This window comes from Triturus cristatus, chromosome 7 (assembly GCF_964204655.1).
Source record: "Triturus cristatus chromosome 7, aTriCri1.1, whole genome shotgun sequence".
Classification (NCBI taxonomy): domain Eukaryota; kingdom Metazoa; phylum Chordata; class Amphibia; order Caudata; family Salamandridae; genus Triturus; species Triturus cristatus.
In genome coordinates this window covers 1,465,903,495-1,465,925,425 of record NC_140590.1, presented here as the reverse complement: position 1 = coordinate 1,465,925,425, position 21,931 = coordinate 1,465,903,495, and the positions used below count along the sequence as shown (strand labels likewise).

At 42.2% G+C, this 21,931-nt stretch overlaps 1 protein-coding gene across 4 annotated transcripts in view; it reads left to right on the top strand.

Annotated features, from left to right (window-relative positions):
- Positions 1 to 21,931, top strand: part of PTPRT (protein tyrosine phosphatase receptor type T) — a 1,546,842-nt gene that overhangs the window by 1,269,372 nt on the left and 255,539 nt on the right. The window lies entirely within an intron of this gene.

The window sequence follows — 21,931 nt, the reverse complement described above, 5'->3', positions numbered from 1 at the left end:
ACACCCAAAAGGCATCCATCTTGGGGCTTTCATCATAATTGTAGTACAATTTGGGAATTCTATGGTCTGGTCAGCCAAGAAATGAGTAAACTAATTCACATGCCACTTCAGGTGTCTACTAAAATAATATTACTTGGATTATCTTAAAATTTGACAAATACGAGGTCATTTTATTTGCAACAGAAGTATCATCTAGATTTTCCATTGCAAGGTCATGAGTCAATAGAAATCCACCAAGCATGCGTGAATGATCATTTCAAGTTTTTGATTGGATATCCAGTTTGGAGATGGCCAGACTTGGAGAGGATTATACAAATCCGAAGTGGGGCACTTTGGGGAGATTTGAGATTCTAATATTTTATGGATTCAAACACTTATTTCATGAATTCCGGATTGGATTATTCTACCTTTTATGCAATTGGTTTATCTCAATCATTTTCATATATGTATGACCTATATATTTTGCTTAACTTTGAATGAATGAATTGTACTTAAATGCTCTGATTTATAACTATATATTACTAATCTGTATCCTATTTTCGTGGAAGATTATATAGAATATTCATTCTTTCCAAAGATACCATTCCTAGCAGTAAACATTCCTACTGGGTGTGACCATGAGATGTCAATCAGTGCAAATGCCAGTCATTTTCAGTTGAAAACCTGAACTTGTCCTACAGTGCTAAAAAATGAGCTACTGCTGAGGCCCCTGAACTGCTTAAAATTGGAGTCTGTTCTGACAAGCTGCTACCACCTAAATAGAATTTTGACCCTATACCAGCTCTTGGCCCATATGATCAATAATCAAATCACTAGTGAATCCTCACAGAGCCCAAACATTTGGAGGAAGCATGAAGTATTTTTCCAGATAGCAAAACTGGTATCACCCATCTCCAATTCAGTATTGAGCAGTGTAGGAAAGTGCCCTTTTTGTATGGTCACGCACTTTTTGCTCCAAATGCTGATGGTTATGACTCTGATAGTGCACTGGGGTCTGCTGCCCAGACCCTAGTGCCTGTGTTCTGCCCCAAAACTGTAAAACTGTTATGTTTGACTTGGCAATCCCAAAATTGGCAAGGACTTTTCTCCCTTATAAGTGCCTATTATATGGGGTCCGCAGGTCATACGTGGTAAAAGGGTCCCCAGAGCTGCAGCATGGTTTTGTGACACCATGAGTGACCGAAGTAAACTACTGATGGCAGGCCTGCCATTGCAGACTGCAGGAGCAGTGGAAACTGCTCAAATTCGACTGTGCCCTCATCATGTGTGGCACTGTCAATACACTATATTTAATCTATGTTAGACACCCCTAAGGAAGGCCTTTTCAGTCCAGAAGACAGAGTGCAGTATATTAAAGGTGAGGGCATATAAGTGCAAGCCTATAATTCCCTATAGTGGCTTTCCCCATTGGAATCTACTTTATGTGTTTGTGGCCAATAGGATAACATGGGTTGGCTCCTGGACATTCTCGAGGTTGGCAGCCCCATTATGGTATCGCTGAAATACGTCATGTCTGATATCAAACATCAGCCTTCTCACCATCTCGTGCCCTAGGTGATGTGGCATGCACCCAGGTGGCTACCTTAGAGGTTGACCACATGGTTGCCACAGCTTCTCTGCTCTCTGACTGGCCAGCCTGCGCTTCCTGCGTTTGCTGCTACCAAGACAGTATTTTGGCCTCATGCCAGGCAATGTGATTACTCCCAGGAGTCAAGAAGAAAGGTGTTTTTTTAAATGTATTTATTAAGTTTCAGCAATTACAACAATTATGGTATACATAGTCTTCAGATAGATGCATGGATAGTAGCGACTTCAATACATTGTGGCAATATAGAACAGAATCCAGCATATTAACAAAATGGTAGGATATGACAAATATCATAGGAAGGGTGCAGCAAGAAATAATCAATACAAAAAATGAGAGGACACTAGCAACTCCCATGTATAGAATGACTTGCATTGGATGTAAATGAAAGGGAAGAATAAGAGGGACCCCTTAAAATGTCAAGGGAAATGAGGTTCTTATAACCAGAGAAGAGAAAGCGATTCCCTTAACTTGTCAGTTTAGGGTTTAGTGGATACTTGTAATTTCATAGAGAGATTGAATACTGAATCAATGGTTCTATGTTATTACAACACTTTATTAAAAGTTATATATATATATACATTGTATTTAGTCATTAACCAAACACATACAATAAAATACAATCACATAAAAAAATTAATCACAATATAAAAAACAATCGTTCACGGAAATATGCATTTCATATTCAACAACAATGTAAGTGTATAATACATCACAATTATGACCAATCTAATAGAGACAGACATATACGTAAGACAAAAAGAGAGTTACTATTCTTTACGGATACACATCCAATTTGGACTTCAAAACATAGTTCCTTGATACACAGATATAATCAGTATTCAGTTTCTCTATGTTGGTCCTTGGATTGTGCCTTTCAAAAGCGTCGACGCGTTTCGATGGCCTCAGATTATTCGTACCATCTTTATCAAGACACCAATTTGTCTATCTCTTGACTTCGGTCCTTAGAGTCTTCTTGATCTTAATCTTATTTGTCTCTCTCATATGAATGGAGGGATTCAAAAGTCCGCGCACTCTGAGGTATTCGTTGCTTCCTATGGGTCAGGCGGATCTATGTTATAAAGACTCCTAGACCAAACGATGGGCGTGGAATTTAAAAATTTAACCTTTTTTTCTTTTTTTTCAATTTGCGACATCCGGGAAAGAAAGGCTCCGTGCCCTGTGAGGCTTGCGTTCCTCTTACTTATTCGGGCGGATCTCAAAATAGATGTATTCTATTTCCGAGAGCGATCGTCGGGTTAAAATTTCTTCAAGAAGACCAACATAGAGAAACTGAATACTGATTATATCTGTGTATCAAGGAACTATGTTTTGAAGTCCAAATTGGATGTGTATCCGTAAAGAATAGTAACTCTCTTTTTGTCTTACGTATATGTCTGTCTCTATTAGATTGGTCATAATTGTGATGTATTATACACTTACATTGTTGTTGAATATGAAATGCATATTTCCGTGAACGATTGTTTTTTATATTGTGATTAATTTTTTTATGTGATTGTATTTTATTGTATGTGTTTGGTTAATGACTAAATACAATGTATATATATATATAACTTTTAATAAAGTGTTGTAATAACATAGAACCATTGATTCAGTATTCAATCTCTCTATGAAATTACAAGTATCCACTAAACTCTAAACTGACAAGTTAAGGGAATCGCTTTCTCTTCTTTGGATGTAAATGAAAACAACATAGTGCAGACCAACACATCTACTCATCAAGGTGGCGATCAACATTTGAAGTTTGAGAGTGAGGCAAATGGGGAGAGCGAGTATCACAGTCCGTCTCGACCGGGTGCTCAAGGAGATATGCTTTGAGTGGATCCCAGATATCTCTGGGCCGGGAGGTGAGGGGTAGGAGGTCTGAATAGATAAATGTCTGGTCTTGCCAAAAGATCATGTCACTAAGCCATTCCTTAAATGTTGGTGCTCTACCGTGACCCCATCTACATGCTAAGCGCCTCCTGGCCAGCACCAGGCTAAAGCCAACAAATTTACGAGGTTTTGCAGCAAGCTCTTCTGTGTAGCCCAGAAGAGCAAGGAGGGAAGAGGGGACAACGTGGAGGAGATCATGAGTTTTAGAGCTGCGATCACTTGGTGCCAGTATGTCAGTACAACGTCACATTCCCAGGCAAGATGTAAGAAGTCAGCAGCGTGCAAGCCGCATCTATCACACTTATCAGTGTCACAGAGTTTATATTTGTGTAGTTTAACCAGGTTATAGTATATACGGTGAAGGAATTTATAATGAATAATACGTAAGCTACTACTGGAAGAAATTTGTGTAGTCTGTTTGCAGCAATATATCCACTGCTGATCAGTGAGTGCATACCCCTGCTCCAAGGACCATTTGTCCCTTGCAGTGCCGGGTTAATAGGTGATGTCAGTAGATACGCTGTGATAGAGGATGGACACTGAATGGGAGGCACTGTCAATGTGCAGTATGTGGCGTAAAGGCAAGACATCCGGGGGCTTGAGTGGATATGTAGTGGTGTACGCTTTGAGGCCTTGTCGCAGGCAGACGTATATGAAAATGTCCATGGGGGAGGGTGGCGAATTAGCAAACAGCTGTGCTGACGTATGAAATTTTCCGTGCAAATAGAGATCGCCCCAGCACGTGATGTTATATTTGGCCTTATTTTTTTAAAAGCACCTTCTTACAGAACCAGCATTTTTGGATGATAAGTAAGGGGAAGCAGAGGCGAATATAACATAGGGGCCTGCAGACGAGAAGAGATGCGCTGCCAGGCCTTTACCGTGCAGTCCACAGAGGTTGGGTTTCGAGCGCGCGGTGTAAGCGCAGTCAGTATAACCCCATCCAATGGAGCGGGGTCTGCCAACCAATGTTCGGTCACCATGTGAGGTGTGTACCCGGGGGGGTGGAACCAATAATGGGCGTAGTGCACCTGAGCACAAAGGTAGTACAGCTCAAAATTAGGAACATCAATGCCCCCCTGCGAATAGGGGCGGGCAAATGTGTCCCATTGTAATCTCGGGTGTTTACCGCCCCAGATCAATCTAGTTAATTCCGAACTGAATATTTAAAAACAAGTATAAAAATTTGGGAAGGATAACCATTTTAATAAGGGAGATACGACCTGCCATAGTGAGTGGGAGGGCAATCCACTGTGAGATGCAGGTAGAGATATGTTCCATCGTCTTCCCATAATTGAGTCTCATAAGCTCGTCTCGATCGGCGGTAACATGGATCCCCAAATATTTTAAATCCGCACTGCACCATTCGATCGGATAATTGGGGAGAAATTGTGACACAGAATTAGTGAGTGGGAAAATTTGGGACTTAGCCCAGTTAATATGGATTCCAGAGAGGCCACCAAAATGAACAAACTCACGGAGTAGTGGGTTAAGATTTTGCAACGGATCACGGACATATAAGGTAATATCGTCTGCATAGAGGGAGATAAGGATGGGACGTAAGAAGCAGCGAAGAGCCTTGTCATTATGACGCTGTCTGACCCTGGCAGCCAGAGGCTCCACGGCCGGGGCAAAGAGAAGCGGAGAGAGCGAACAGCCCTGCAACGTACCCTGGGTAATTGCAAATGGAAGGAAGATGTGCCCATTAATGAGAACTCTGGCCAAGGGAGAGGTGTACAAGAGGCGTATCCAAGACATGAAACCTATGGGAAGCCCCATGCATTGGAGAATGGTGAAAAGGTAATCCCACTCTACAGAATCGTAAGCCTTTGTGGTGTCTAAAAATACCACCATTATTTTCAGTTGGGGGTCGACATTTTGTAGGATGGAAACGAGAGTGCGGAGATTATGGGAAGTTGCCCTGCCAGGGATGAAGCCAGCCTGATCAGGCAAAACCAGTTTGTCCATCGCAGGCTGAGCCGATTGGCTATCATCTTGGTGAGAATCTTGGTGTCAGTATTATTAATAAGGGATAAGGGCCGATACGAATCGCAACAATCTGGAGCTTTCCCGGGTTTCAATAGTGAGGTAATAAGAGCCTCTCTCATCGAACCAGGCAATATCTGCAATTCCTGTGCTTCTAGATAAACCTCCTTCAAAACAGGGAGTAGCTGGTCAAGGTAAGTTTTGTAAAATTCAATAGGGAGCCCATCAGAGCCAAGGGCTTTCCTTGATTTCATCTGCATGACTGCGGCACGAAGTTCATCATCTTCAAACGGTGCTGCCAGGAATTCTCTGTGGTGATCTCCAAGCCACCACAACGTGATATCCCCAAGGTATTGAGAAAGGTCAGGAGGCTCAGTTCTGCGAGTGCTGTATAGGTCAGTGTAGAATTCGGTGAAAGTGTGCAATATATCGAGACTATCCCTGTGTCGCAAACCCGCACTATCGACTATGTCCAGGACATAATTTGAAAAACGAGGCAGGCGTATTTCCATCGCGAGTTGTTTGCCAGGTCTCTCTCCCTCCCCATGTTTCCGAGCGGTAAAATATTTGCTGCGAAAGCGGGCTTTACGTTCCACCGTGTCTTTGAAATCAGTAAGTTTGTCTTTCAGTGTGACTTCATGAGTCCCAGTTGCGTCCTGCCACAAGCCCATTTCTAATTGCTTCAGTTCCCCTTAAAGTTTGCACAAATTACGGCAGATGTCCCGCAGAACTCTAAAGCTTTTTGAAATGCACGAGCCGCGCATTGTAACTTTAAAAGCCTCCCAGACCGTGCCCATGTGTGTGACTGATCCCCTATTGCAGCATGAAAAAATCAGCTATTTCTTCCCCTAGCTCCGCTTTAAAGATGGTATCTAGTAACGCCTCCGGTATGAGCCTCCAACATCGTGGAGTAGCAATGGAATTGGGGGGGAGAGCATTCTCAATCTCTTTTTGTCTTTGTCCATACGGATATGATAACAGAACTGAAATAATGGTCTGCCTCAAGCCACCGGGTGTTGGAAAACTAATTGATTTTGCCAGACCCAAATATCGCCCTGAAGTTGGACGGAGAACTCTTAATTCAGCAATTGAGCCCAAAACTCCACTCTTGACCTCAGTAGTAAGGTTGACCACTGAGTAAGGTTCCAGAGATGCAAGCATCAAACTGTCATTGACTGTCTCAAAGGTTTATTGTGACGCTCCAAGTGGTCATTAAATGTCTATGATTTGCCTACATAGAAACAAGTAGGTTTGGATATGATAGTGACGTCTGTGGATTCAGCTCTATGTAAATTGCAGCCTTAATTAATCTGTGCTTCATTCCTGAGTAAGTATTGTATGCGGATATAGTTGCACGGATCCTATGGTGAAATCCAGTAGATTGTGTAGGTTGCCAAATGACACTCCATGGAATTCTGACAGTGAGCGTCTCTTGCAACTTCTACTATTTGTCAAGTGGCAATTTAAATGGTTGCCCCATTGAGATCCCCCTTCAAACACATCATAGTCTGCTCTAGGTTTAAATATTGTTGAACATTTTATTAACTGGAGGGCACCTAGACCCATAAAGCAGAGGAGTTGTGAGAATGTTTTCTGCTTCCTGATTTGTCAGTAAGAGGAATTATTGTGCAGCAGTGTCTTGAATGCTATGCCGTTGTTAAATTGTCAGACCACTTCTAAACACTCATGCATCATTTTGACAAAGTCCAGTTCAAGACTTAAGCTGTCTGCCTGATAACCTTCTGGCCAAACCCATCTATGGAAGCAAAAAGAATCCAAGACACACTTGATGTCAGGTGGACCCTCAGGTTGTCTCTTACATAGATACAAATCAAAACATCAAATAGGCTTTTTGCCATCTGCCCTAAATCAGGGACCCATAACTCTCAGCCCTCTATTGCTCACTGATCCTTCTCGACAGTCTACATGTGACTGCAGGAAGGGCAAAGACATCTTTAGTAACATTTCAGCAACTTATAACTTTGGGTGACATATGGAAAGTAACCACACGAGTAGCACCCCACACCTTTTGCAAACAGAATGCCTTGCACATAACCGCCAGAACACTTGCTCTGTTTGGGGTAAACATATATCCGAAAATCTTTTGTTAAATTACCAGGATCATATCTAATAGTATTCTTTCAAGAATGGATATTTAGAATATTTTGTCATACCTCTGTTAGTCTGCGTGTACCAGGGCATTAAGTTTAGAAAACTTTCAAACTACAGGCTCTTAGACTCGTAAGCCTTTCTGCAAACAGCCCAACCACTTTCCTTACCCTCTGTTTCTACGCCTATGTGTATATTCTGGGGAGAAACAAATCAAAAATTAAGTAAAGCTTGCCAGTTTGTTCAGGAGCAAGCTGGGTTGCTGCCCAGGCATCTAAATTAAACTCAGTGCATAAGTAGTCCAGTTCACTATTGCACCAGGAAGATACCCGCCAGTATTCCGGAGAATTGAGGGATAGGGATCAGGGGCCAGAAACACAAGGAGCCGACGAGAAGTTACCCCTGATTCATAGGCCTAGTTTCCATTGATGCAGAAGATGCACTGGGGCCCAGAGGCCTGAGGGGCCCACTGAACCCTGATCATTCATGCATTTCACCATTCAAACAGGGGAAGGATGCGCCCGTTCCTACCTTTCAATGGGGCTCTTGACACAATGGCTCCGCTTCTGCCTAAGTTATTAGTACACCAGTAATCAATCAAAGAATGTATTGTTTAGTTAGTTAAAACCGTAACGATTTTACAGTAAAACAATTATGTAAAAAAAATAAGAAGGAGCACCATTATTTTCCATGTGCAAGGATGAGCTTGTACAGTAATAAGAGAAGCCATAGTTGCAGTTTGTGTACACGTGTATAAAAACCCAGTGTCCTGGACAATGTGCTTGAAGCAGTAAGTAAAACGATTAAAGTGCAACGGCAAATATTAGTTCCCGCAAAAGGTAAACTAGCAATTATTATGTTTAAATCAAGGCTGGAATGTTAGCGTCCCGCTCGCTCTATCTCCTCCGCGCAGAGTCGCGAGCCCACCCCCGGCTGCACCGCAGCGGCGCGTTTCAGAATGCAATCAGGCCAGAGAGCCGGGAGAGATTGGATGGCATTTTCCAGACAGTGATGCAGAAAAAAAGAGGCAATGGAATGAAACAAAGTTGAGGCGCTGCCGTGGAATGGAGCAATACGATATCATATCCACATCTGTCTGTGGGGCCTGGCAGCATAGCAAAATGCTCGTGGACACAAACCATTTCATTATCCCCAGAGAAACCAGATAATAGGCAGTCTGTGGAGACTGATAGAACGGCAGCAGGATGAGGACTTATGCCTTATAGGGTATTACGAGAGAAAAGCAAAAAAATGAGGGGTGAAAAGGGGCTAGGCAGCAAGGGAGAGAGTGGTTAAAGGAGGAACGAGTGAATGAGTATAACCGCAGTTGTGGAGGCGTTAACTGGACATAATTGGTACTTTCTAAGTCTAAGAAAGTGTGGTTAGTTGTTTCCAAAACAGCAAAAATCTATTTGGAAATTTCTACCACTGTTAATCAATATGCAGCATGTTGTTCTATATAAATAAATGTAAAATTAATTATATAGCTTGTAACTCAATTTGTGTTTCTTTTTCTTTTGCAAAACCTTGTTTTGTTTTCATCTAAAAATACAAATTTAGAAAAATTTGGCTTTTACCCATAATATCACTGCTTTTACAGAATTTATGTCTGCATTTTTGCATTCCTGTTATAATCCGTAACCTTCATTGGGGTTACGGATTATATTAAAATGGTTTTAGATGAAAATAAAGGAGTGATGCTGGTCCTAGTGGACTTAACCGCAGCCTTTGACACGGTCTCTCATCAGAAATTGATACTCCGATTAAGAGAGACCGGTCTACAGGAGCTGGCGCTTAAATAGCTTATTAGCATTTTGGACCAGCGCTCTCGCACACTGTTAATCTGGGCCCACTGCGCTCACGTACTGTGAAGCTTAGTAAGGGGGTGCCCCAGGGCTCGTGCTTGAGCCCGACTTTATTTAATATCTATGTGGCCCCCTTTGCTAAAGTCATTCGAAAGTTTGGCTTCACGCCATTTTCTTATGCAGACGATACCCAATTACTCCTATCCTTTGATAAAGATAGGGAGTCAGTTGATCAGTGTTTTGCGGAAGGCATGTCTGCCATAGCAGAATGGATGACGGATCACTTCCTGCAGTTGAATGTGGCCAAAACTGAAATCCTGTTGCTTGGTCCTGCACTTACCTCCTGGTCACCTGCATGGTGGCCGGCGGTGTTAGGCCCCGCCCCTTCTCCTACTTTGGTGGCAAAAAATCTAGGAGTCCAGTTGGATGCACGGTTATTAATGAAAGATCAAGTTATGACCACCGTTGGGACCTGTTATCGCACCTTTAGCCTTTTGCGCAGAGTGTTCATCTGGCTGCCTCTAACAGTACATAAAACCCTAGTTCAGGCTCTGATAATCGGTCGCCTTGATTATTGTAATGCCTTATTGGCATCTGCAAATGAGGCTCTTCTTAGCAGATTACAGGTTGTTCAAAATGTGGCTGCATGCTTAGTCATTAATAAACCACCTCGCACCACCTCCGGGCCACTTCTGAAGTCGCTTCATTGGCTTCCTATTCGCCAGACATAAAGTTTAAGCTCTGTTGCTTTGCTCAGAGAGCCATCTTTGGCAAATGTCCTACTAGTTATATGGCAGATAAGTTTAAGTTGTATCGCCCGAACCGGTATCTTAGGTCAGAAAGCAAAGGCTTGCTGGTGGTTCCATGTTTTAAGAAAAGTCGAACTGGAGGTAAAACAGTTACCTTCCTGGCCTCTAAACACTGGAACTCCCTGCCAGAGGAGCTTCGTAAATGCTCTAGCTTTATGCGCTTCAGAAAACCCGTGAAGACGGAATTATTCAAGATCTGAGCTACTGAAAGCTATGTCAGTCTGCTCTGTTCTCTATGTCAGCGCGGAGATACCCCTACGGGGGTGATTCCTGCGCTTTATTAAATTTTCTACATACATACATACATACATGGCACCTGCATTTTGTACCTATACTAACTGACAACACTACCTCTAGTATTTGAAAGAGTAAATTTAATCCAAACCTTTGCTTCGCGGTTGTCTAGTGTGTGTGATTTTGGGCAGAAAGACCTATAGTATATCCATGAGTCGTACTACAACCGATGTCATACAGTATGCCGTATGCCTTGAAATTGCCTCAACAGATGAGAATGCCATTTTGGTTGGCTTCTTAGAAAAACACAATATAAATTTCAATTGCATAACAAAACTATTGCATTGTTTTTGTTTAGGTACTGGTTACATCTTTAGGAAACACTGCAACATAACAAAGCATAGCCCAGAATAACATAACCTGAGCGAGTTTGTGTTAAGTGCAGTTCGGAAGGGGAACAGAGCAGGATAGATGGATTACCAAATTACACCTGGAATGATTAAACTGAAAGCATCTCTCATTTGGGTTATCCTATCCAATTATCCCAATTTATATATTTTTATTTTTCACTTGTTAGTATAGCAAGCTTGAAATTTGCAGCACACTTCGCAGCATGGTGGTGCACAGAAATTTGCTTTGAAATGAATTATTAAGTCGTCTAGCTAATTTAACATTACTGTAGGATTGAAAAGGGTAGGTTGAGCGAGTGGTCTACCTTGAAGTTAACAAACAGCTACATCAGCGAAAAATATGTGTGGGCTCACAAATACAATGTACAAATGTGAATGACAGGATAAGGTGCAACAAAGAAGGATTTCAAGAGCGGAATAATGGCCTTCAGTTGATAACAAGTGGGAGAACGAGTTACTGAGCAGACAAACACAAAGTTGGGGAAAAACTTGAAAGATAGAGAAATAGAGTGAGCAAGAGAAGCCCTGGGAATGTTGAAGCACAAGGGCAACAACATTGTGGATTAGGGATAAGAAGAGAAAGCAGTGATGAACATAGAACAGAGAAGGCAGAGGAAAATGAACAACTCAGAGAGATGTAGCATGAAGTGATGTAGAATGTAGCAACAGGGGAAGAGGAAAGAAGCAATGGCTAAAAAGGTAATGAAAATGAGAGAATTTATGAGGGGAAAGAGTTTGGAACCTAGGATACTGAGAAATATAGGGAAGTTGACAGACAACCCGAGAGAAAGAGATACATTGGATGTTAGAGAAAAGTGGCAACTTAGATGAAGAAATTGTGGCCAAGAAGCAATAGGGGACCAGTGAGATAAACATAAGAGGAGTGAGTGATAATTATGGCAGAAAGACATGAATGAAAAAAGATGGACACTGAGTTAGGGAAAAATCAAGGCGAGAAGTAGCATAGAAGAGAGAGATGTTCGAGGCAGTTGAAAAAGAAACCACGTTAGTGTAACAATGTGCAACTGATGCACCGCATTGATAAAGCAGAAACCTGGGGTGCCTGACAGAACCAGGGACTAAGAAAAGATAAATTAATACTATCGGAAATAAGAATTAAAGCTAAAATAAGGTAGATTTCAAAACAATGTATCAAAAAAGCAATGATAGTCAGAAAAAAGAGACAGGCAATAGGAACAATGGAAAAGTTTAGGAGAAAATTGAAAAGAAAGAAAAAAGTGAACAAAAAGAAAAACACACTATAATGGTCAAATAGTATAACGAGAACAATGGCAGATTTTTTTTGTTGAAAAGTAACTGTTTGAAATGGGGGTCTCTCGTTGGCAATGGTTTGTGCCTTTGTCGAAGTAGGGACCCTTCTTCCTAGTCAGGGTTAGGGAGATACACTTCTAAAATAACCCCTGCTTATTCCCTTGGTAGTTTGGCATGAGCAGACAGGCTTATCTCAGAGGCAGTGTGTAAAGCTATTTGTGCACACATACAGTAATACAGTGAAAACACTACAAATGGGCACCACACCAGTTTTGATAAATAAGTAATCTTTATCTAAAGTAAACAAGACCAAAACGACAAAAATCCACAATACAGTAATAAAAATGTAATCATTAGAAGGCAAAAATAGTTCTGACCATAGCAAACTATAGATGCTACACTTTCAACACAAAGTACCTAGGATGTGTCACAATCACAAATAAAAACAGCCGCAAGGAAGGTGATGCGTCGGTTCCTTACGCCCAGGGAAGTTGATGTGTCAGTTCCATTCTCCAGGGGAGGTGATGCGTCGGTTCCTTACTGCCACACAGGGGAGATGATGCTTCGGTTCCTTGCTGAAGGGGAGGTGATGCGCCGGTTTCTTCAGCGGCACAGCTGTGATGCATCGGAGACGGGTGCCGATGCATCGTGCTTCTCTTAGTTACATCTCTTTTCCAGCTCCCAACAGCAGAAACAACCTTCAGAGGCCCAATACAGCAACAGGCACCTCTTGGCAGGTCAGAACTCAGCAAGGAAGTTCAGGGGGGCTGGTGGTGAAGTGTTTGTGTCCTTGAGCCTTAGAACAGGAGGCAATCTCTACTTCAAGCCCTTGGAGATCTTCTTCAAGCAGGAGACACAGCACATATCAAAGTCTTTATCCTGTCCTTTGCAGAAATAGCCACTGCAGGCCAACCCCAGACAGAACTCAGCAAAGGGGCAGTACTTCTCCTTCAGCTTTTGCAGCTTTTCTCCTTGGCAAAGGCTCCTCTTGAGTCCAGAAGTAATCTAAAGTTCTGGGGTCTGGGCCCCAATATTATTATTCCATTTCTCCTTGTTCTCTTGTGGCAGAGAGGCTCTGTGCTCAGTCAAAACCAGTTCTGTCCTCTCTGGTCCAGCTTCGCAGAAGGAAATGGAGACAGCATTGTGTAAGGCAGACCAGGCTCATTCAGATGAAAGGAAATCTCCTCCCCTACTCTAAATGCAGCCCAGGTCTATTCAGCTCAGCTCAGCCCAGACTCATCCAGGAAAGGCAGGACACACCTCGACCCCCCTCCCCCCCAGTGGCTGTCTGAAGAGAATGCACATCCCCAGCCCCTGTCACTTAACAGCCAAACAGTCAATTCACAAACCAGCAGAGGCACACAGGATGGCTAAGCAAGAAAATACCCACTTTCTAAAAGTGGTATGTTCAAACACACAATATAAAAATCATCTTTACTAAAAGATGCATTTTTATATTCTGGGTTCAGACATACTAAACTCCATATGTCTATCGTCTTAGTGGGAAGTTATACTTACAAGATGTTATAAATAAACTCCTATTCTATCCAATGGAACAGATAGCCTTTCAATAGTGAAAAACGAAATACACTGTATTTTACTATCAGGACGTCACACACATCAGTACATGTCCTACCTATCACATACACTGCACCCTGCCCACGAGGGTACCTTGGACCTACATTAGGGGTGACTCACATGTAAGAAAAGATATGGTTAGGGCCTGGCAAGTGGGTGCACTTACCAGGTCAACATGGCAGTAGAGCTACTTCAGTGGCAGGTCTGAGAACATTTTGCAAGGCTGCTTGTGTGTGTTGCACAATCAGTGCTGCAGGCCCACTAGTAGCATGTGACTTACATGCCCTGGGCACACACAGTGCACGGTACTAGGGACTTAGTAGTAAGTCAAACAAGCCAATCATGAAAACACCAATCCATATTAACAATTTACACAGAGATCATATGCACTTTAGCACTGATAAGCAGTGGGAAAGTCCTCAGAGTCATAAAACCAACCAAAACAGGGTCAAAAACAGGAGGCCAAAAAGCAAAACGTTTGGGGATAAACCTGCTGAAAAAGCCAGGTCTAATAGTAAAGAATGTGGGAAGTGGAAAAAAGGAAAGGGAAAAGCGGTCAGGATTAAGAAACTGGAGAAAAGTAACACATTTTAGAGGTAGGAAATAAAAGGCAACTGTGGGATAAAAAGTAAAGTGGAAGCAAGGAAAGTCAAAACGTGTGATAAATGAGATGAGGAAGAAATGGAAATGGTGGTAGGTTGAAACAAGAGGAGACAGTCCGGAAAAATGAAAGTGTGAAGAAGTCAAATGGAGAGAACAAGACAATAGAATAAGGGGGTATACTGAAGCCAGAAGCAAATTGGGGAGTGGAAAAGGAGCATACAAATAAGAAGGCATGAAAACAAGGAGAGTTTGAGAATAGTGTGATAACATCAAACACAAACAGGAAATAGAGCCAAATTAAGGAAAGAACAGCCTGGAAGACATCAGCTTTGCAGATATTATTTATCTTGGTTTCTTGTGAATTGAAACACAAATCCAAGCTAAGACGCACTTCTGCATTATTTACTGACATGCATGCACGTTGAGCTCATGGATTGGTTATTAAAGTGTTTAACAATCTAAGACAATCATATCTTTGTATTGCATGCTATTCATACTGGGTAATGTAATCAGCAGTTTACGGGCCATTCAGTGTCATGCATCTTGTATTGTAGGACATTTTTAACACAGTTTCTCAATTGCTAGTTGAAAGCATGACCCCCACCTCCTGCTCAGTCATATTCGTGAGAGATGTCAAATGCACGTAGAAATGCGACAAAACACCATCTCAAAACTTTTTTTTTGCCCTCGTTATCTTCTTTTATCAACAGCTATACAGGCGTGAGCCTGCATATAGTGACTTTATTTATAGGGGGGAGATATATGTATTTTAAGACATTCACCCTTGGCACGGAGAATGTTCCCCTGCATGTTGTTATCTCTTTTATAACAATGTACACTTGATCCTCTCTCATCCAAAAGAAGGCCACTAGCACCACCATCACATTGCTTGTGCCAGTGTGGTGGCAGGACATCTTAAGGACTTTGGGGGCCCTAGGCCAATCGTATTTTGGGGGCCCCTATTAGAACAGTTTTCAATTTATGATACAATTTCATCTCTTTTAAGCCCTCTTTGGTCAGGCATAGGCACAGTGGTCCAAATTCCAAATGTGTTTACATCTAATATTCAGGGATAGTGATGTGTGCTTTCAATATTTTAATTCAGCAGCAGCTCACTAATATTATTGCAAATAATATTTGTGACCACTCCCATTTCGCATATGTGAAGTCCTGTTTTGATCAAATAGAATGTTTGTATGGATGTTACATGGTGTTGGAAAACATAAGCATTTTTCTGTATAATCTCTGCAACAGACTCCCATTAATCACTCACATTAAAATTAATATAATTGTGGAAAACAGTATTCAAAACAATCTGTGTAAAAATCATTCAAGGTCATAAGGGAAAGGCTCTCTGCAGAACAGGGCTGGCTCTATCTGGGGGCTCCCAGAAAGGCTGGGGCACTGGCCCAGGGTCCTCTTTGCCCACACCTGAAAACGCCTCTTTGCAGTGAAGAAATTAGCTTTGTAAAGAAATAAAGACGAGAATCCCACTCTGTTCCCTGACCAAAACAAGTAAGGCACCCTTATAGCCAAAACAGAAAAATCTGGAACGATGATGAGAGGCTTTATAGGGTAAATATTCCACATATCCAAAGCTTTTTCTGACAAAAAGAAAAGCATGACATTGATATAGCAAAATTATCCCAGCCAATGCCAACTCACGTATTCTGCTACAAATACGAGGTGTGGAAGCCAAGCAAAGCTTGAATGTGGCTTGGCCAAATATATAGCAAAGATTCGATTAGGAGTCTGCCGCCGGCACACCTGAATATTGAAGTTGCCAAATACCAAGGCTGCTTTAATCTTGGCTCCACCTCATGTCTCTTTTTTCCACCCCGTGCATTTGTTGTCTCTTTTTCTCATTCTTCCAGATTCTTTTTATCCCTGCTTTCTCTGCTTTTTAAAGTTTTCTTATTTTTCTCTTCCTTTATTTTCTCCTTTTTTCTGCCTTTCTTTCTCTCGCTTGGGGTTAAAGTCTGATGATGAAAAATAACTCCTGTTCCCCAAAAACATGTGCCAATGTCCTCCATCTGCAACCACAGGCACAAATTAAGCACTACCTGTGCGACATGACCTTTGACCACTTAAGAAAGATTTTCTCTTTTTTATTTTTACCGAGACTGGATGTTCCCTTTTAAAGTCCTAAGGGCTGTTTTGCTGGCAGGAAAGTTATTAAACTCTCGTAGTTTACAGTATCCCTCCTGTTAACAAAAATGGACGAAGAACCAACAAAACAAGAACGTTAACGTTGTTCTAAACATATTTGCATATACTTACACATACTGTGAGTGGTGGGAAAAGGTTCCTTTGTATCTTTGGTTCTCACATGAATCATAGCCACTGTGTTTTGTGCATTTTGTAATTTTTGTTTTTACTTTCGCTTCCACTGTAAGGATCATTTTTCACAGGGAACATTGGTTTGAGTAGTAAATGTCATGCAGACGACTGCTCAGTATATTGAGCAGGTATCTCATAATACTATTGTGCCTAAGTTATCATGCAAGGCACAGTTTTCACGCAGGTGACTGCCCAATACATTGAGCTGGTATCTGACATTGCTGTTGTGAAAATAGTCGTACCTTGTGTACAGTTTTCACACAGACTACCAGCCAGTACATTGAGCTTAGTGTCTCATGTTGCTACTGTGTCTAAGGTTGTATCTTGTGTATAGGTTTCACCCTATACATTGAGCAGGGATCACACTTTGCTATTGGGTGTGAAATCATATCCTAAGTACATTATTATGGTAGATTACCTCTTGATACATTGAGCAGACATCTCACACCTTGAGAACACGTTTTCACACAGATGACCACATTGTACATTGAGTAGATAGGTGTCTCTTGTCGATTTTGTGTCTGATCATACCATAGTTTTCATGCAGATTACTATCAGATGCACTGAGCATGTCTCTCATGTTGCTATTGTGTCTTAGATCATACCTTAAGTACAATCTTACCGCATATTACTGCCCAATGCATTGAGTGGGATCTCATCTATCTATTGTGTCAGAGGTCATACCTTATTTACAGTTTTCATGCAGATCAGTGCCCAATACATGGAGCTGGTATTTCACATCACCATTGCATCTCAGGTCATGCCTTATTTACAGTTTTCACACAGACTGTTAGTGTAAGAAATTGGGTTATTGGTTGGGGCTGGGGAGTTGGAAATCAACAGCAAAAATCCTTGTCAGGGTGAACCAAAAAAGTCATAAATTAAACTGCCTAACTCTCTGGTAGCTTGGCACAAAGCAATCAGGCTAAACTTAGAGGCAATGTGTAAAATATGTATGCAGCATATAAACAGTAATAAAGTGAAAACACAAAACAAAAAATCACCAAACCAATATAGAAAAATAGAGTACATTTTAATACATACAAATGACACCACAATGACATAAATCCACTCATTAGAACTAGCAATATTGAATTATAACGTTTAAAGGGAAAATAGCACCAAAAAGCACAAAGCACCATGTATTGTTATCTGGTTGCATCAGACCGGAAAAAAATCACAAGTTCCGTCTGACCGCGATGGATCACGGGCTGGATACAGGGACCAGATTAGTCCTGCTAAGACTCATACCTTATATCCGTGAAGCTGTGCGTTGCTCAGAGTTGGTTCCAATCAGGAGCTGCGCGGTGCTGAGATGCAAAGTTCTGCATTGAGTTGCATCATGCTGCATCAGTTCCAATCAGAGGCTGAGAGGGCTGCTATGCAAGGTTCTGCGTCGAGTTGTGCCGTGCTGCATCGGTTCCAATCAGGAGCTGTGAGGGCTGCGATGTGAAGGTACTACTTTGTGTTGCATCCCACTTCTTTGGTTCCAATGAATCCTTTGATCAGGAGCTGTGAGGTGCTGAAATGCGGGGTCCTGTGTTGGGTTGTCTAGCACCACGTCAGATTTGATGGAACCCAGTTAGGCAGGGAGGAGTACACTCTGATGCCAGCCAAGTGTCCAGGGTTTCACTCCTGCAGAGACCAGCAGCAGGGCTCAATCAGGTCCCGTTGCATGTCAAGGCAGGCCCAGTGCAGCAGGTCAGCTGGGAATTTGTAGAGAGGCCTCTGAAGCTTGTTGTGTCCCTCTAGCTCACACAGGAGGTCAGCCAACTGACCCTCAGATTCCCTTTGGTTAGATTTAGGAGAAACGTAGGCAGGTCCAGTTTTTCTTTTCAGTCAGCAAAGCAGTCCTTCAAGCAGTCATCCCTCAGCAGAGCAGCCCTTTTGTAACTTCCACAGGTCCAGGACTTTTCTGAAGATCAACTTCCGAGGTCCAATATTTATACCTGGTGGCAGCCTTCATGTGTGCATGGGGGATAGCCCTTCCTGCCCCCATATCTGGTTCTCAAAAGTTCTTCCCTTCCCATGTCAAGACTCCAAACTGCCTTGAGTGACAAAAGGCTGGTGTCAAGTTCCTTTGTGTGTGCTGGAGGCCCTTTGAAGTGTAAGAGGGACAGGGCACTAATCCGCCCCAGTCATCCTTGCAGGATGGACAATATTGCCCACAACTAATCCCCATTGTGTCACTGGGAGGAATACACAAACCCCAACGGCAGAGACATTTGCAGTTATGTGACCCTGGATACAGCTAAGAGACACAAATGGTTAGGACAAGAAAAAGCCAACTTTCTAAAACTGGCATTTTCAGAATTGTGATTTAAAATTAATTTGAGTCTAAACAACATATCTCTATATTTTCCCAATTTAAGTTAGCACTTATTAAATGTAAATAGCTAATCCAGTGTTTGCCAATGGGAATGATAGCCTTTTCAGTAGTGAAAAATGACTTTAGGAGCTTTTCACCATCAGGGCATGTCACACTTAAACCCATACCATGAAACCTGCCCTATAAGCCTTTAGGACCTACCTTAGGAGTGACTTATAAATAATAAAAAGAAAGGTTTGGGCTCAGCAAAAAGTTTATTTTGCCATGTTGAAATTGTAGTTTCAAACTGCACTACAATGTGCAATGGAAGGCCTGAGACGTGTTTTAAAGTGCTGCTTTAATCAGTGGCACAATGAGTGCTGCAGGCCCACTAATAGCATTTAATTTACAGACAGTAGTACCATATACTAGGGACTTAAAAGAAAATTAAAAGTGCCAATAAGGTGTAGGCCAACTTTGCCATGTTTTAGGGAGAAAGCACAAGCACTGCTTAGCATTGGTAAAGGGCACAGAGTCCAAAAGCCAACAATAAAAAAAACAGCAAAGCAATAGGGGTGAAGGCAAAATGTTTTGGGGAATACCACACCAAGGATAACTGGTTTAACAATCAGCCAATGCACTAAGCAGACATCTCACATGACAGTTGTGTCTGAGGTCATACATGAAGTACTGTTTTCACACATATCACCACCCAATACATTGAAACAACGTCACACCTGACTATTATACTTGAGGTTACACGTAGAATACAGTTTTCATGCAGATGTCTACTCAGTATATTGAACAGATATCTTATCTAACTTTTGAAGGAGAGTTCATATCCATACCTGACATACAATTTTCACGCTACCACCCAAGCTTCATATGCATAGATGCAGTAGCGGTCTGTGGAGGGAGTGACGGTGGGGCAGTGAGGCGGGGCGGGGGAAGGGCAGGGTGGGGAAATGTAAACACCAGAATATGAATGAACGGAGGTAAGTACACATTTAAATAAGAAAAACGAATTTCGTTGCGCGCGCTGCATCGCATTTTGCGATGCAGCGCGCGCAAAGGAATTCGTTTTATTTATTTAAATGTGTACTTACCTCCGTTCATCCATATTCCGATGTTTACATTTCCCCACCCTGCCCCTCCCCTGCCCCGCCTCACTGCCCACCGTCACTCCCTCCACAGACCGCTACTGCATAGTTGTCTCAAAACTCCAGCATATTACACTTAGGGGAAAAAAACAATTTTTCCCATTCGTGATTATTATTACCTCTTATTTTTTGACCATAGTCTTTTATAGGAGTCTTAGAATGGGTCTACATCACTGCTCATTTCGTCAACCTTTCTTATGTACTCCATTCAGTTTCAGTGCCATGGTCTCTGATAGACAGAAACTTCAATTCTACCATGACTGATTATAGCTTGCTGTATGCGCAGCTGTGAACAGTTGGAATATTTCATGCAGTTCCCTAGGAGGTAATACAGGCTATTTTAATCAACATGATTCATAAGGATTTAGGAAAACCTGAGTAACTTCCTTTACCCGCACTACTTGATTATGCCTATGTGTGATTTACATTTTCTGGTAATTTTCATACATTTCTAAGACACACGTGAAAATTGATCTTAGCATATATTTCTTATGCATATGAAAGTGGTTGAAAGAAACAAAATGATTTTTTCTGTACTTACACAGTAATATTGTTAATATTACAGTGTCAGGTTAGACATCTGAGCATTATCCAGAAACAAAGCACATATGGGCCGATTCACCAAAGGACTTTCTATCAATAGTCCAACAGCCCACTTCAGACGCAGACTTTGTGCACTTAGAAATTGCAACAAAAAACAGAGGGGCAGATTTACAAGCCCCTTGCGCCACTTTTACGCCGCCGTTGTGTCACTTTTGTGACACAGCGGCGGCGCAAATCCTGTGCCATGGTGCGGGGTACTTACAACGTGACGCATCTGGGAGATGCGTCACGTTGTAAAGCCCTGCGCCACATGTAGGCGTTCCTGCGCAGGGGGGGCATTCCGGTGCAGGAACGCCTCCTAAAAGTGGCTGAGTGAAATCTGCAAGATTTCACTCAGTGACTTTTAGGCCCATGCTGCGTCAAAAGCCCGCGCCTGCCTGAAGCAGGCGTAAGGATTGACGCAGCATTAACAAGATAGGGCCCCCCAGAGCATTACTGGAGCTGAGTCGCGCTTGCGACGCAACTCCAGCATTGCGCCACTTTTACGGCACAGATGCGTCACGCATCTGTGCCGTTTTTGCCCCATGGTGCGCCGCATTATAAATGCGGCGCATACATGGTGGCGGGGCCGTGACGCACAATAACTGGTGCATCCCTGCTGATATGCAGGGATGCGCCAGTTATTGTAAATATGCCCCAGAATGTGCAATGTATGCGTGCTCGCGTAATATTTTGTGTGTTCACTGCATACCACTACTCTGTGACTTCCTCACACATAAACTATGAAGAATCTCATGTGTAAGTACAGGAAAAAATCATTTTGTTTCTTTCAACCACATTCATATGCATAAGAAATGTATGCTAAGATCAATTTTCTCCATTCGGTTTCGCTGCCATGGTCTCTAATAGACAGAAACTTCAATTCTACTATCAGAGTACAAACAGCAAGGAAGAGGCTGGGCGAAATAGAGTCCCAACTAAGAAAAAAATCAGTAGGACACTCTTATCAATCAACGTCTATTTGTTTCTGGCGAAGACGCTTTTGAGAGTTATTGAGAGACTGCCAGTGAATATAACTAGCTATATGCATGTCGCCAATATGCATATAGCTAATTATATTCACTTGCAGTCTCTAAATTACACAGATGTGTTTCTTAGTTGGAACTTTATTTCGCCCTGCCTCTCCCGTGCTGTTTCTACTCTGATTAAAAGTCCTGTCTTGGAGCTTCTCCAGGACATGCCAGCCCTTACTCCAACTTCCTGAGGAGCTCATGCAATTTGCATGCCATTTTG